At 40.1% G+C, this 16,256-nt stretch overlaps 1 pseudogene; it reads left to right on the forward strand.

Moving 5' to 3' along the window:
• Positions 1 to 862: 862 nt before the first annotated feature.
• The window catches only part of LOC139457867 (serine-rich adhesin for platelets-like), a 39,390-nt pseudogene continuing 23,996 nt past the window's right edge, over positions 863 to 16,256 (forward strand).

Genomic DNA, 16,256 nt, shown 5'->3' on the forward strand with positions numbered 1-16,256 from the left:
ATACGTCTCCTGATCATGTCCGAAACATACTGTATGGGGTAAAGGTCATTAGAGACCCAACCCGAAATCTGACACATGGCCTTACGTTGAGGTTCGCATGACTTTGGACGCTTCCAGACACGTCAACGCCTTTCCTAAAAGTCCAGAGTGAATTTGGTCTCGCCGGACATGATGACAGGAAATCATCATCGATTACCCCCGTTTCTACGCTCTAAACATCGTTTGCGTTTGACTGAAAGCGTCGACATGTTATCGGCGGTAAATCATGTGTTCGACGAGCATACAAATTAGCGATTAGAATTCAACTGCATAGAAATATGTACATTGTTATCAATACGTCACACTCTGAAACTGACACACCCGCTGCAGACACCAATTCGTGACATTACTTTTCCTAACCCTGAGAAGTGGGTAAGGGAGAGAGCATGGTTTTATCACGGCTTTCATAACCCTGATTAATTGTTACTGAATAACAGTATACTCATACATTCCTACATGATGGGAATATAACTGCGATGTTTCACAAGTGCATATATCTACCTCGGAAGTAAATGATAATATTGAAAAGCACTTCTTTTTCCTCAGCCAATGACTTGACTTATGGTGTTTTGTCATAATATATCTCCGTGATATCAACACAAACCGTGCTCTGAGCAGGCAGGTAAGCTGGATAAATTGTGCAATATATAGGTGCTTTTCATAGCCCATATTACGGAGATCTGCTTATGTTACTCATACCCTATGACAATAGCGTTGTGCATACTATGGATATGTCTAGTCGTCATTTCTAAGATTTCAGTGTTCCCTTATAGGACAGGACAAGGATCACTTTTTTACTTAGAATACAGCTTGTGACAGGACAATGGTAATGGGATGAAGTGAAATATTCCACAGAATCAAGACCATGACTGTGTGTCTTAACGTGGCAACATGGTTAACTCTGTGCCATGTGCTGGTCCTGTCAGGTTGGTTGTAAAATATTTCATTAAAAGGTATTGTTGTATGTGATAAGGAATAGTGTCAACAATGAATCCTGAACAGGTGCTGGAACGAACTCCTTGCCTTTATTTAGCTACAAATACAACGTAAACTATGTATATTTTACTATGTTAATGTTGTATATATACTGACATTAAATTTAGGTTTGTTTCTCCCAGAGACCTCAACTGACCTTAACCTGACTGGAGATCCTATTCCAGTAGCAGAGGGAGGCTTGCTAACACTTTCATGCAGCAGAACAACCAAACTCGCGCCGTTACTAGCAGTGAAATGGTATAGAAACACAGAGTCGCTGTTTCAAACACTTCAGGGAAGTATAACTACCACAAACACCACGGAATATGATGAAGTCTCAGAACGTATCAGTGTGACCGCCAACAAAGAAACACACACGGTGATGCTACAGATTAACGCTAGCCTGGATGACGGGTCTGTGTGGAGATGTGGCGTGGACGGCTACTACAGTAACAACCTGACTGTTGAGGTCCTGATTCCTACAACAACAGGTATGTACAGCAGAATGACTTTACACATGAGTAAAATGTAAATCATTGTGTGTTGGAGCCCTGCCCAATATATAAATGATCCTTTTATGAATTAGACGACCAAACCCTACGATAACAACAGCGGACATAGTTATACACATTAATCTAAGAAACAATGTCATGTTGGCGATATGAAAAGGTGGTAATTATCTCCAGCAATAGCCCCGTTCCCTGCATAACAAGAAGATTCACGTGTCTTGTCAAGTTGTATATACACAGTGTCTTTTGACACACGATATGTAATACACCGATGCTCTACGAGGAGTTATTAACGTTGATCGACTACAGTTGAAATATACTCTTAACACAAGTAGGGAATCATGAACTATAACTGTTAATAAGTATCGCTGTGTACGAATTGCCAATGTTCACCTCCAGCAGCACAACAGCTTTTGAAAGCCATGGCCAGCAATGAGCCCAACCGTTTCCCCCATTGAACACGTCAGGGACATGATTGGGAGACGTGTGTGTCAACGTCACAGGTCGCCGACCACGTTGGCTGAACGAACGCTGCAAGAGGAGTTGGACAGATTCTCTCAAGTCGGCACGGGGAGACCCACACGCTGCATGCCCCGTCGTGGCAGAATGACTGTTTAACAAACCTTGGCTAAACTACGAACTTCCGTTCGAAAAACATCAACTCCGAAATTTCCAATCTTGCCCCTATCACCCTTCAAGATCGTTGGCGGTCATCACATCTACCGCCATACATTACTACCGGTTGTGATGTGTTTCTAATTCGTTCATTATCATTATACAGTTACTATAAACTTATATGTCTTAACGTTAGGACACTTTAAGTTATGTCTGAGCACCCATTACCTTTTCAAGAGTATATTTGATGTCAAAAATACATATTTCATTTATCATTAAAACTTATAATTCCAACTGTTTCACTTTGTAAACAGTAATAACCAGCTCCCTTCGTGTAGAAAAGTATAGCTAACCAGCTTCAGTTTCACGGCGATCAGTGATGTCATTTGATTGTGACATCATTGTAACGGATGACATCACAATGTTCTAATATGGTTCTATTTGGCGGTGGAAGATAGATTGCACTAGTCAATAATTATTTAGTTTATATTCTAAACTGATCAGTATTTGGATACTGAATATATTGGACACGGTACTAATACAGCGTAACGTGGTGTTGTAACCATAGCAAATGCCTAAAGATTATCATTGATGATTATCACTGGAGATCATCGCACGTTGTATTTTCAGTTACAACACCTTGGAATGGACACACACCTGAAAACACGTTGGCCACAACTGCTGCACGGCATGGCACTACTTCAACAGGTGTCCATGTTTGTCAATTTTATACATGAATACCCCTTTTTAATGACTCAAGCATTTTCCATTGCAATGCTTAAATGACGTTAAATAGTTTATATGTCAAATATTTAACCAGCCAATTGAAACACTGAAAACAATGATTTTGCTTAGCAAGTTTGCGTCATGTTCAGTTTCACAACTGGTGCTTCTGTGTGTTTCAGATAAATCACCTTCTGGTATCCCCAATGTCTCCACTATAGTTGGGTCTAGTGCAGGGACAGCCATCGTTTGTTTCCTCGTTGTTTTCGCAGTCATCTGCATTAAACACATTGCTGGTAAGCAGGACACGTAAAAAAATATGAACAGATGACTTATCGCACTTAATACGTTTTTAAGCACCATAGAATACTCGTGGGTTTCATCAAAGAGGTAAACGTCTGAGACTTGCATTACCTCGGGCCTTCCTCTCCCATCAAACTACTTTTACTGAACAAAACAGTTTAAAACGGCGTTAAACCACCCGCGCCTTCTAATAATATTAGTTTTGTATTTAAAACGCCACATACATTGGAGAAGTAACGTTATTTCATCTTCATGCCTAGGTATTATGTATTCACTTTTGAATGATACTGAATGGTCTCTACTTTAGAGTTTGATGACAGCAAACTATGTGCTTATGAGACGACGTAGACACTAGACTACGTTGTGTCCGAGTCTGAAGAATTAAAGTAATTTTAATATGATACCATCATGTACCCTATCCTGCGTTTAATGCAGACACGTCTTCAAATAATGGTATTCTCATCAACACTGACGTTTTTCCTCTCCATAACTATGCTCCATCAACGAAGTCCATCATAGTTAGGCTCAGACCGTTTCGGACAACCACCAGAGATAACTTTTGTTTACTGCGTGTTCCTGTTTCAGGTTCAAAGGAGCAGGATATGAATACAATCAATCCAGGCACTTCGGGTTTGATTCCCGACGACATCGGGTCAGATGTCAACGTCCAATATAGCAATATCGAGATAATCACTGAAGCCACAGGGACAGATGTGAACAACCAGTACAGTAATTGCAGTGTCATCACCGGAACCACCAGGTCAGGTGTGAACAACCAGTACAGTAATAGCAGTGTCATCACCGGAACCACCAGGTCAGGTGTGAACAACCAGTACAGTAATAGCAGTGTCATCACCGGAACCACCAGGTCAGATGTGAACAACCAGTACAGTAATAGCAGTGTCATCACCGGAACCACCAGGTCAGATGTGAACAACCAGTACAGTAATAGCAGTGTCATCACCGGAACCACCAGGTCAGATGTGAACAACCAGTACAGTAATATCAGTGTCATCACCGGAACCACCAGGTCAGGTGTGAACAACCAGTACAGTAATAGCAGTGTCATCACCGGAACCACCAGGTCAGATGTGAACAACCAGTACAGTAATAGCAGTGTCATCACCGGAACCACCAGGTCAGATGTGAACAACCAGTACAGTAATAGCAGTGTCATCACCGGAACCACCAGGTCAGATGTGAACAACCAGTACAGTAATAGCAGTGTCATCACCGGAACCACCAGGTCAGATGTGAACAACCAGTACAGTAATAGCAGTGTCATCACCGGAACCACCAGGTCAGGTGTGAACAACCAGTACAGTAATAGCAGTGTCATCACCGGAACCACCAGGTCAGATGTGAACAACCAGTACAGTAATAGCAGTGTCATCACCGGAACCACCAGGTCAGATGTGAACAACCAGCACAGTAATAGCAGTGTCATCACCGGAACCACCAGGTCAGATGTGAACAACCAGTACAGTAATAGCAGTGTCATCACCGGAACCACCAGGTCAGATGTGAACAACGTATATTCCACTGCAGATGTTCCATCGAAAGAGGACAGGCAATGCAGGTGATCAACACATTAAATGACAATGACCACCTGTAACTTAATTCTAGCATTTTTAGCAACGCATCGTTTTATGTGTCGAACTTATGGTTGTCTCGAAGTAAAAACGTGGTCCCTCCGTAATCTTTATTTATTTATCATTTTCGGCTATGTCGTACCTCGGATAGTGTTTGATTGTTCATATATATATATATATATATATATATATATATATATATATATATATATATATATATATATATATGAACAGTCAAACACTATATATGTGTGTGTAAACAGTCAGGACATAAGAAAAAGGAAAATTAAGATCGTTCCAATTTACGTTACAAAAATATACTCCATTTTATAACTTGTCATTACAGGTGTCTGACAGATACAGATCAATACATCACCGCAACATTTGATTCCACCGAACACCTCGATTAAACAACCAGTAATATAATTTCAAAACGAGACGTGTACAGGAACACTGACTTAATGTTCAGGAAGTTTAACTGAACTGAAATAGTTCAAGCTTAACTAAACTTACAGCATACTATACAGCGCTGTGAACATTAAACTGAACTCTCATGGATCCACAACAATAAGATTACTGGTGCTTTCCTATCGGTGACAAGTAGTCCAGGATCATTGTCAACTCTGAATCAAAGACTTTGGTGAATAGAGATTGACAGATGAAAAGGATTGTCAGTTGAGATTGGTATTTGGAGAGTGATTGATTTCTATCGATAAAAGCAGAATGATAGATGGGCATTGGTAGTTCTAGAATGCTAAGACCACCAAAAATAGCTACATGAGGTAAAATGTATTGAAAAGATGAAAATCTCAACGAAATCAACATTGAAAGAGAAAGTCATGCAGCATCCGATATTGGCATGGCAGTTGTCTGAATAGTGGCTTGATAGCAAGAACAAGCTTTCAAGGTATTGACCAAACGGTACACACATCGACAATCGCTCAAGTTCATTGACACGTCACAATAATAGCGTATATGAACACCCCCTGCTACAAGACACGCAAAAACTCTCCGGCACACAGGAAAAGTCAGTCGCCTGATGACGTCACGAGTGATACATCGCCATTCTTCTTGAAGGGCCTTGATTATTTTTTGTCGGTTGGCGTGATCGTGTGGCCGCCGTTGAACACGACGATCCATGACATCCAAGAGGTCTTCTTGACATGGTTTGGGAGCGTACAAGCTACAGCATAACGCTGACGTTGTTAGCTGCAAAGACGTTAGAAGTACGGGCTGTATTTAGTCTGGCGTTGTCATGCTGATAAAGGACCCCACGTGCAATCTCTTGTACAAATGGTAAGACAGTAGCGCGAAGAATGTCCTCCATGTAACGCTGAGCTGTCGAATTTCCGTTAACGATGACACGTGGTGCTCTCTACTGCCAACAAATTCCTCCCAACACCATTACCCCCTCCCAACCAAACGACACGCCCATCTGAATGCAACATGCCGCCGTTCGTTCTCCCCTTCGGTGATAACCATGCTGTCATCCATCTGCTCTTAACAGACAGAACCGGCTTTCATCAGTGAAGACGACGCTCTGCCAGTCACGTCGCTGCCAACGACGTACAGTTCGGGCCCATGTCAATCGCTGACGACGATGTTGCGTTGTCAATAATTGTCCTCTGTTTATTAAGACCTCAGTCGCCTGGCCATTGTCTGTCGTCTAACCATATATCCCGAGACACTGTCAGGAATCGATTCCAGAGATCCAAAGAAAGCAAATACCATTGGACGAAGTTTCCCTGAATCTGCCTGTTCCTAACCTGTCAGATGTTTACCCGGTCTGTCTGTAACATTGCATCAGGTTAGTTACAGCAAGACGAGGGCAAGCAAAAGATCCCATCCTATCTGTAGCGTACCAAGGGCCCGCTCGTGGTGATCGGGTCTCAGTCGTGACATTTCTGTGGTGATTTATGTTATCAGAATGATGTTATGTTAGGAGTATCTGACATATCATTTATATTCCCTTATTTCACGTCTACTTTCGCCTGACCGAGCGGCACTTGTTATTCACTTTCACCCGTTTTCATTAAATGTATCTTGACGTTGACATGTATCACTTTCTGCATTGACCATTGCTGTGTTTGGGCGATGTGTTTTGCATTGATTTGGTATGACTTTGTGTTTTTGAATTAATCCAATTTCGTTTTTAATGTGGTAAACTTTCTTTTGGCCGTCAGTTTATATTCGCCTTTTGTTAATACACTGCACGACCAAACACCCCAAACCCAGCCCCTCCTTAAAGGGAATATATAAAAGGAATCAATAAAGAAAATAAGGAAGTTGATTGTAAGGATCAATAACAGTTTTTGAAAACACCATTTTCCATTTTTGCGTGGGAGATTTTATTTTATTTTCGCTTAAATGTTTAATGTGACAACTCCATTAAAACATCGTGGCGTGGACGTGTATCACAAAGGATTGTTGTGTTTGGACAATTTGTTTTGCATTTAACATTCATCAAGTGTTTTTAATTTTTGGCAATTTCGTTTTTGTAAGTGGTAAAGTTCTTTTGGCCTTCAGTTTAATTCTCACTTGTCTTGTGAAGTGATGGTGCAACTATAGATTATAGATTCCCTCATCATTTGATATTATATTTTAGTTTTGACCAGTTCAATGTTTTTGTGTGTCAGTAGACAATTATATTTTTTTACATAAGCTTTCTGCCCTGCATCTCATGTCCCAAGTGAACCACTATTTTATGCTGGGAAAAGTATGAAATAGAGTTCCACAGCCTATCATTAGACAATACTTTATTGACGACTGTTGAAAATCACTGTGTTAAATGTTACCTACACAATAGAGCACTCTTTCATGAATATAAAATGAATACATTCAGAGGGGAGGCACCGTTACACCATTGTGAACCTTAGAGAAGCCCGAATTATTGGTGTTGATCAAATGTAATGGATTTATTTTGACATGATATTATAACCTTAGATAGTGTCACCTTTTCACGCATTCATTTTATGCGGTTGTAATAAACATTTCAATTCGTCAGGACTGATTTCCTTTTGGGTTGAGTTTTCGTTGATGTAATAGGTATCACATACAGGTATATAAACTGTGATGTAATCATCGGAAATAGCCGCTTTGTACACAATGCAAAAGTAGGAAAAGTGTTTAAGATAACAATATCATCAATAGATGTGTTTCGGAACTCATGTGATTTCCTTCTATAATAAGGAAGTGACATAATCATAGAGAACAATATTCACAGGAACTTGAAACTTCAGTCAATACATATGAACATAACATTACTGGACAGAGGGAATAACGTTAAATGACCGAGATGAGCTGGCTTTTCGATGTGATAGTCAGTTTGAGCCTAATTCGAATATACAATTGGCAGGTGCCAACTGGATATGATAGATGTTTTACAGTTCGGTTGATCATGTGCATGCAGTTTTAGAATAAAGTTTTTATTTTTAAAAGGTTGGACTAATGGCACAATGTAATTACTTTGTTTACAAAAGTTCTTGATTGAATCGACCCAGCAAAATCAAATAAATAACTTAAAGTTTAGGGCATTCTTAATTACAAATGCTTGACCAAAATTATTTTTAGAAAAAAGAAATAGCGCAAAACTGAGACGAGAAAAAAACGACAGGCAAAGTCGTTCCCCGAAACGAGCAAATCCGCCACTGAGGGGATCCCGTTACTGGGCTTAAAACAAGTTCTCTGTCTTTGAAAGTTTAAAATGAGCATTTTCAACGATCATGACGATCGGACCGCCGCCCGGTCTGCCTGTGTCTTTGTTAATATATTGTTGCTGTTGCTCGTCCATTAATTTTGATTACCGTGTTCACAACTTATGTCGCCTCAGTAACAACACTCAGGATGTCTTCAGTTGTTTACTCAGGGGTTTAATCACTGACAAGATTTATTGTGTAGAATAGAGCCGGGGCAGCTGGTGCTTTATTACTTAAACAGGATGTTAATAATATAACGCTAGTTACCGACATTGCTTCAGTGAAATAGCATGATCACACCTTGCAGACCATTGTGACGCCATGCTATACCCCGATGTCACTTTGAAATGACATCATCATCGCATATGGCTCGGAATCCAGTGAACTGTACTGTTTACACTCAAAACACTGGTTATTACTTCTCAAAATAAAAACGTTGGAAGAATTATTTCCCAGTGGGCTACCGTAGCGGGTGGCCTTTGCCGTCGGCGTATACGTCTACCGATCATGTCCAAAACATACTGTATGGGGTAAAGGTCATAACAGACCCAACCCGAAATCTGGCACGTGGCGTTCCCATGGCAAAAACTGGCAAACCCACTGCAGACACCAATTCGTGACATTACTTTTCCTAACACTGAGTAGTGGGTGAGTGAGAGAGCATGGTTTTATCACGGCTTTAGTTGCCCTGATAAATAGTTACTTATATACAACTGATATACAACGGAAATAGATTTGAGTATCTTCTTGTTATGCAGCGAACAGAACAGGACATATACATTCCTGCATAATGAGATGTTTCACAAGTGCTCTCACCTATCACGGAAGTAAACGATAACATTGAAAATCACTTCTTTTTCCTCAGCCAATGACTTGACTTAAGTGTTTTGTCATAATGTATCTCCGTGATATCAACACAAACCGTGCTCTGAGCAGGCAGGTAAGCTGGATAAATTGTGCAATATATATGTGCTATTCATAACCTATATCATGGAGATCTGCTCATGTTATTCATACCCTAAGACAATAGTGTTGTGCATAATATGGATATGTCTAGTCATCATTTCTAAGATTTCAGTGTTCCCTTTTAGGACAGGACAAGGATCACTTTTTTTCTTAGAATACAGCTTGTGACAGAGCAATGGTAATGGGATGAAGTGAAGTATTCTACAGAATCAAGACCATGACTGTGTGTCTTAACGTGGCAACATGGTTAACTCTGTGCCATGTGATGATCCTATCAGGTGTGTTGTAAAATATTTCATTAAAAGGTATTGTTGTATGTGATGAGAAATAGTGTCAACAATGAATCCTGAACAGGTGCTGGAACGAACTCCTTTCCTTTATTTAGCTACAAATACAACGTAAACTATGTATTGTTACTATGTTAATGTTGTATATATATACTGACATTCAATTTAGGTTTGTTTCTCTCAGAGACCTCAACTGACCTTGACCTGGCTGGAGATCCTATTCCTGTAGCAGAGGGAGGCTTGCTAACATTTTCATGCAGCAGAACAACCATTATCGCGCCTTTACTAGCGGTGAAATGGTATAGAAACACAGAGTCGTTGTTTCAAACACTTCAGGGAAGTATAACTACCACAAACACCACGGAATATGATGAAGTCTCAGAACGAATCAGCGTGACCGCCAACAAAGAAACACACACGGTGATGCTTCAGATTAACGCCAGCCAGGATGACGGGTCTGTGAGGAGATGTGGCGTGGACGGCTACTACAGTAACAACCTGACTGTTGAGGTCCTGATTCCTACAACAACAGGTATGTACAGCAGAATGACTTTACACTTAAGTAAAACGTAAATCATTGTGTGTTGGAGCCCTGCCCAATATATAAATGATCCTTTTATGAATTAGACGACCAAACCCTACGATAACAACAGCGGACATAGTTATACACATTAATCTAAGAAACAATGTCATGTTGGCGATATGAAAAGGTGGTAATTATCTCCAGCAATAGCCCCGTTCCCTGCATAAAAAGAAGATTCACGTGTCTTGTCAAGTTGTATATACACAGTGTCTTTTGACACACGATATGTAATACACTGATGCTCTACGAGGAGTTATTAACGTTGATCGACTACAGTTGAAATATACTCTTAACACAAGTAGGGGATCATGAACTATAACTGTTAATAAGTATCGCTGTGTACGAATTGCCAATGTTCACCTCCAGCAGCACAACAGCTTTTGAAAGCCATGGCCAGCAATGAGCCCAACCGTTTCCCCCATTGAACACGTCAGGGACATGATTGGGAGACGTGTGTGTCAACGTCACAGGTCGCCGACCACGTTGGCTGAACGAACGCTGCAAGAGGAGTTGGACAGATTCTCTCAAGTCGGCACGGGGAGACCCACACGCTGCATGCCCCGTCGTTGCAGAATGACTGTTTAACAAACCTAAACTACGAACTTCCGTTCGAAAAACGTCAACTCCGAAATTTCCAATCTTGCCCCTATCACCCTTCAAGATCGTTGGCGGTCATCACATCTACCGCCATACATTACTACCGGTTGTAATGTGTTTCTAATTCGTTCATTATCATTATACAGTTACTATAAACGTATATGTCTTAACGTTAGGACACTTTAAGTTATGTCTGATCATGAGCACCCATTACCTTTTCAAGAGTATATTTGATGTCAAAAATACATATTTCATTTATCATTAAAACTTATAATTCCAACTGTTTCACTTTGTAAACAGTAATAACCAGCTCCCTTGGTGTAGAAAAGTATAGCTAACCAGCTTCAGTTTCACGGCAGTTAGTGATGTCATTTGATTGTGACATCATTGTAACGGATGACATCACAATGTTCTAATATGGTTCTATTTGGCGGTGGAAGATAGATTGCACTAGTTAATAATTATTTAGTTTATATTCTAAACTGATCAGTATTTGTATACTGAATATATTGGAGACGGTACTAATACAGCGTAACGTGGTGTTGTAACCGTAGCAGATGCCTAAAGATTATCATTGACGATTATCACTGGAGATCATCGCACGTTGTATTTTCAGTTTCAACACCTTGGAATGGACACACACCTGAAAACACGTTGGTCACAACTGCTGCACGGCATGGCTCTACTTCAACAGGTGTCCATGTTTGTCAATTTTATACATGAATACCCCTTTTTAATGACTCAAGCATTTTCCATTGCAATGCTTAAATGACGTTAAATAGTTTATATGTCAAATATTTAACCAGCCAATTGAAACACTGAAAACAATGATTTTGCTTAGCAAGTTTGCGTCATGTTCAGTTTCACAACTGGTGCTTCTGTGTGTTTCAGATAAATCACCTTCTGGTATCCCCAATGTCTCCACTATAGTTGGGTCTAGTGCAGGGACAGCCATCGTTTGTTTCCTCGTTGTTTTCGCAGTCATCTGCATTAAACACATTGCTGGTAAGCAGGACACGTAAAAAAATATGAACAGATGACTTATCGCACTTATTACGTTTTTAAGCACCATAGAATACTCGTGGGTTTCATCAAAGAGGTAAACGTCTGAGACTTGCATTACCTCGGGCCTTCCTCTCACATCAAACTACTTTTACTGAACAAAACAGTTTAAAACGGCGTTAAACCACCCGCGCCTTCTAATAATATTAGTTTTGTATTTAAAACGCCACATACATTGGAGAAGTAACGTTATTTCATCTTCATGCCTAGGTATTATGTATTCACTTTTGAATGATACTGAATGGTCTCTACTTTAGAGTTTGATGACAGCAAACTATGTGCTTATGAGACGACGTAGACACTAGACTACGTTGTGTCCCAGTCTGAAGAATTAAAGTTATTTTAATATGATACCATCATGTACCCTACCCTGCGTTTAATGCAGACACGTCTTCAAATAATGGTATTCTCATCAACACTGACGTGTTTTCCTCTCCATAACTATGCTCCATCAACGAAGTCCATCATAGTTAGGCTCAGACCTTTTCGGACAACCACTCGAGATAACTTTTGTTTACTGCGTGTTCCTGTTTCAGATTCAAGGGAGCAGGATATGAATACAATTAATCCAGGCACTTCGGGTTTGATTCCCGACGACATCGGGTCAGATGTCAACGTCAAATATAGCAATATCGAGATAATCAGTGAAGCCACAGGGACAGATGTGAACAAACAGTACAGTAATAGCAGTGTCATCACCGGAACCAACAGGTCAGATGTGAACAACGAATATTCCACTGCAGATGTTCCATCGAAAGAGGACAGGCAATGCAGGTGATCAACACATTAAATGACAATGACCACCTGTAACTAATTTCTAGCATTTTTAGCAACGCATATTTTTATGTGTCGAACTTGTGGTTGTCTCGAAGTAAAAACGTGGTCCCTCCGTAATCTGTATTTATTTATCATTTTCGGCTATGTCGTACCTGGGATAGTGTTTGATTGTTTATATATATATATATATGAACAGTCAAACACTATATATGTGTGTGTGTAAACAGTCAGGGCATAAGAAAAAGGAAAATTAAGATCGTTCCAATTTACGTTACAAAAATATACTCCATTTTATAACTTGTCATTACAGGTGTCTGACAGATACAGATCAATACATCACCGCAACATTTGATTCCACCAAACACATCGAATAAACAACCAGTAATATAATTTCAAAACGAGACGTGTACAGGAACACTGACTTAATGTTCAGGAAGATTAACTGAACTGAAATAGTTCAAGCTTAACTCAACTTACAGCATACTATATAGCGCCGTGAACATTAAACTGAACTCTCATGGATCCACAACAATAAGATTACTGGTGCTTTCTTATCGGTGACAAGTAGTCCAGGATCATTGTCAACTCTGAATCAAAGACTTTGGTGAATAGAGATTGACAGATGAAAAGGATTGTCACTTGAGATTGGTATTTGGAGAGTGATTGATTTCTATCGATAAAAGCAGAATGATAGATGGGCATTGGTAGTTCTAGAATGCTAAGACCACCAAAAATAGCTACATGAGGTAAAATGTATTGAAAAGATGAAAATCTCAACGAAATCAACATTGAAAGAGAAAGTCATGCAGCATCCGATATTGGCATGACAGTTGTCCGAATTGTGGGTTGATAGCAAGAACAAGCTTTCAAGGTATTGTCCAAACGGTACACACATCGACAATCGCTCAAGTTCATTGACACATCACAATAATAGCGTATATGAACACCCCCTGCTACAAGTCACGCAAAAACTCTCCGGCGCAAAGGAAAAGTCAGTCGCCTGATGACGTCACGAGTGATACATCGCCATTCTTCTTGAAGGGCCTTGATTATTTTTTGTCGGTTGGCGTGATCGTGTGGCCGCCGTTGAACACGACGATCCATGACATCCAAGAGGTCTTCTGGACATGGTTTGGGAGCGTACAGGCTACAGAATAACGTTGACGTTGTTAGCTGCAAAGACGTTAGAAGTACGGGCTGTATTTGGTCTGGCGTTGTCATGCTGATAAAGGACCCCACGTGCAAGCTCTTGTACAAATGGTAAGACAGTAGCGCGAAGAATGTCATCCATGTAACGCTGAGCTGTCGAATTTCCGTTAACGATGACACGTGGTGCTCTCTACGGCCAACAAATTCCTCCCAACACCATTACCCCCTCCCAACCAAACGACACGCCCATCTGAATGCAACATGCCGCCGTTCGTTCTCCCCTTCGGTGGTAACCACGCTGTCATCCATCTGCTCTTAACAGACAGAACTGGCTTTCATCAGTGAAGACGACGCTCTGCCAGTCACGTCGCTGCCAACGACGTACAGTCCGGGCCCATCTCAATCGCTGACGACGATGTTGCGTTGTCAATAACTGTCCTCTGTTTATTAAGACCTCAGTCGCCTGGCCATTGTCTGTCGTCTAACCATATATCCCGAGACACTGTCAGGAATCGATTCCAGAGATCCAAAGAAAGCAAATACCATTGGACGAAGTTTCCCTGAATCTGCCTGTTCCTAACCTGTCAGATGTTTACCCGGTCTGTCTGTAACATTGCATCAGGTTAGTTACAGCAAGACGAGGGCAACCAAAAGATCCCATCCTATCTGTAGCGTACCAAGGGCCCGCTCGTGGTGATCGGGTCTCAGTCGTGACATTTCTGTGGTGATTTATGTTATCAGAATGATGTTATGTTAGGAGTGTCTGACATATCATGTATATTCCCTTATTTCACGTGTACTTTCGCCTGACCGAGCGGCACTTGTTATTCACTTTCTCCCGTTTTCATTAAATGTATCTTGACATTGACATGTGTCACTTTCTGCATAGAGCATTGCTGTGTTTGGACGATGTGTTTTGCATTGATTTGGTATGACTTTGTGTTTTTGAATTAATCCAATTTCGTTTTTAATGTGGTAAAATTTCTTTTGGCCTTCAGTTTATATTCGCCTTTTGTTAATACACTGCACGACCAAACACCCCAAACCCAACCCCTCCTTAAAGGGAATATATAAAAGGAATCAATAAAGAAAATAAGGAAGTTGATTGTAAGGATCAATAACAGTTTTTGAAAACACCATTTTCCACTTTTGCGCGGGAGATTTTACTCCTATTTTCGCTTAAATGTTTAATGTGACAACTCCATTAAAACATCGTGGCGTGGACGTGTATTACAAAGGATTGTTGTGTTTGGACAATTTGTTTTGCATTTAACATTCATCAAGTGTTTTTAATTTTTGGCAATTTCGTTTTTGTAAGTGGTAAAGTTCTTTTGGCCTTCAGTTCAATTCTCACTTGTCTTGTGAAGTGATGGTGCAAATATAGATTATAGATTCCCTCATCATTTGATATTATATTTTAGTTTTGAACAGTTCAATGTTTTTGTGTGTCAGTAGACAATTATATTTTTTTACATAAGCTTTCTGCCCTGCATCTCATGTCCCAAGTGAACAACTATTTTATGCTGGGAAAAGTATGAAATAGAGTTCGACAGCCTATCATTAGACAATACTTTATTGACGACTGTTGAAAATCACTGTGTTAAATGTTACCTACACAATAGAGCACTCTTTCATGAATATAAAATGAATACATTCAGAGGGGAGGCACCGTGACACCATTGTGAACCTTAGAGAATCCCGAATTATTGGTGTTGATCAAATGTAATGGATTTGTTTTGACATGATATTATAACCTTAGATAGTGTCACCTTTTCACACATTCATTTTGTGCGGTTGTAATAAACATTTCAATTCGTCAGGATTGATTTCCTTTTGGGTTGAGTTTTCGTTGATGTCATAGGTATCACATACAGGTATATGAACTGTGATGTAATCATCGGAAATAGCCGCTTTGTACACAATGCAAAAGTAGGAAAAGTGTTTAAGATAACAATATCATCAATAGTTGTGTTTCGGAACTCATGTGGTTTCCTTCTATAATGAGGAAGTGACATAATCATAGAGAACAATATTCACAGGAACTTGAAACTTCAGTCAATACATATGAACATATCATTACTGGACAGAGGGAATAACGTTAAATGACCGAGATGAGCTGGCTTTTCGATGTGATAGTCAGTTTGAGCCTAATTCGCATCTTCAATTGGCAGGTGCCAACTGGATTTGATAGAGGTTTTACGGTGTGGTTGATCAGTGAAATGCAGTTTTAGAATAAGTTTTTTTTATTGATATTCAAAGGCTGGACTAATGGTACAATGTAATTACTTTGTTTACAAATGTTCTTGATTGAATCGACCCAGCAAAATCAAATAAACAACTTAAAGTTTCAGGTGAAGTCAACATAGAAACTTGGCAGATTGTAA

This window comes from Haliotis cracherodii, unplaced genomic scaffold, assembly GCF_022045235.1.
Source record: "Haliotis cracherodii isolate W230 unplaced genomic scaffold, xgHalCrac1.p SCAF_12, whole genome shotgun sequence".
Taxonomy (NCBI): domain Eukaryota; kingdom Metazoa; phylum Mollusca; class Gastropoda; order Lepetellida; family Haliotidae; genus Haliotis; species Haliotis cracherodii.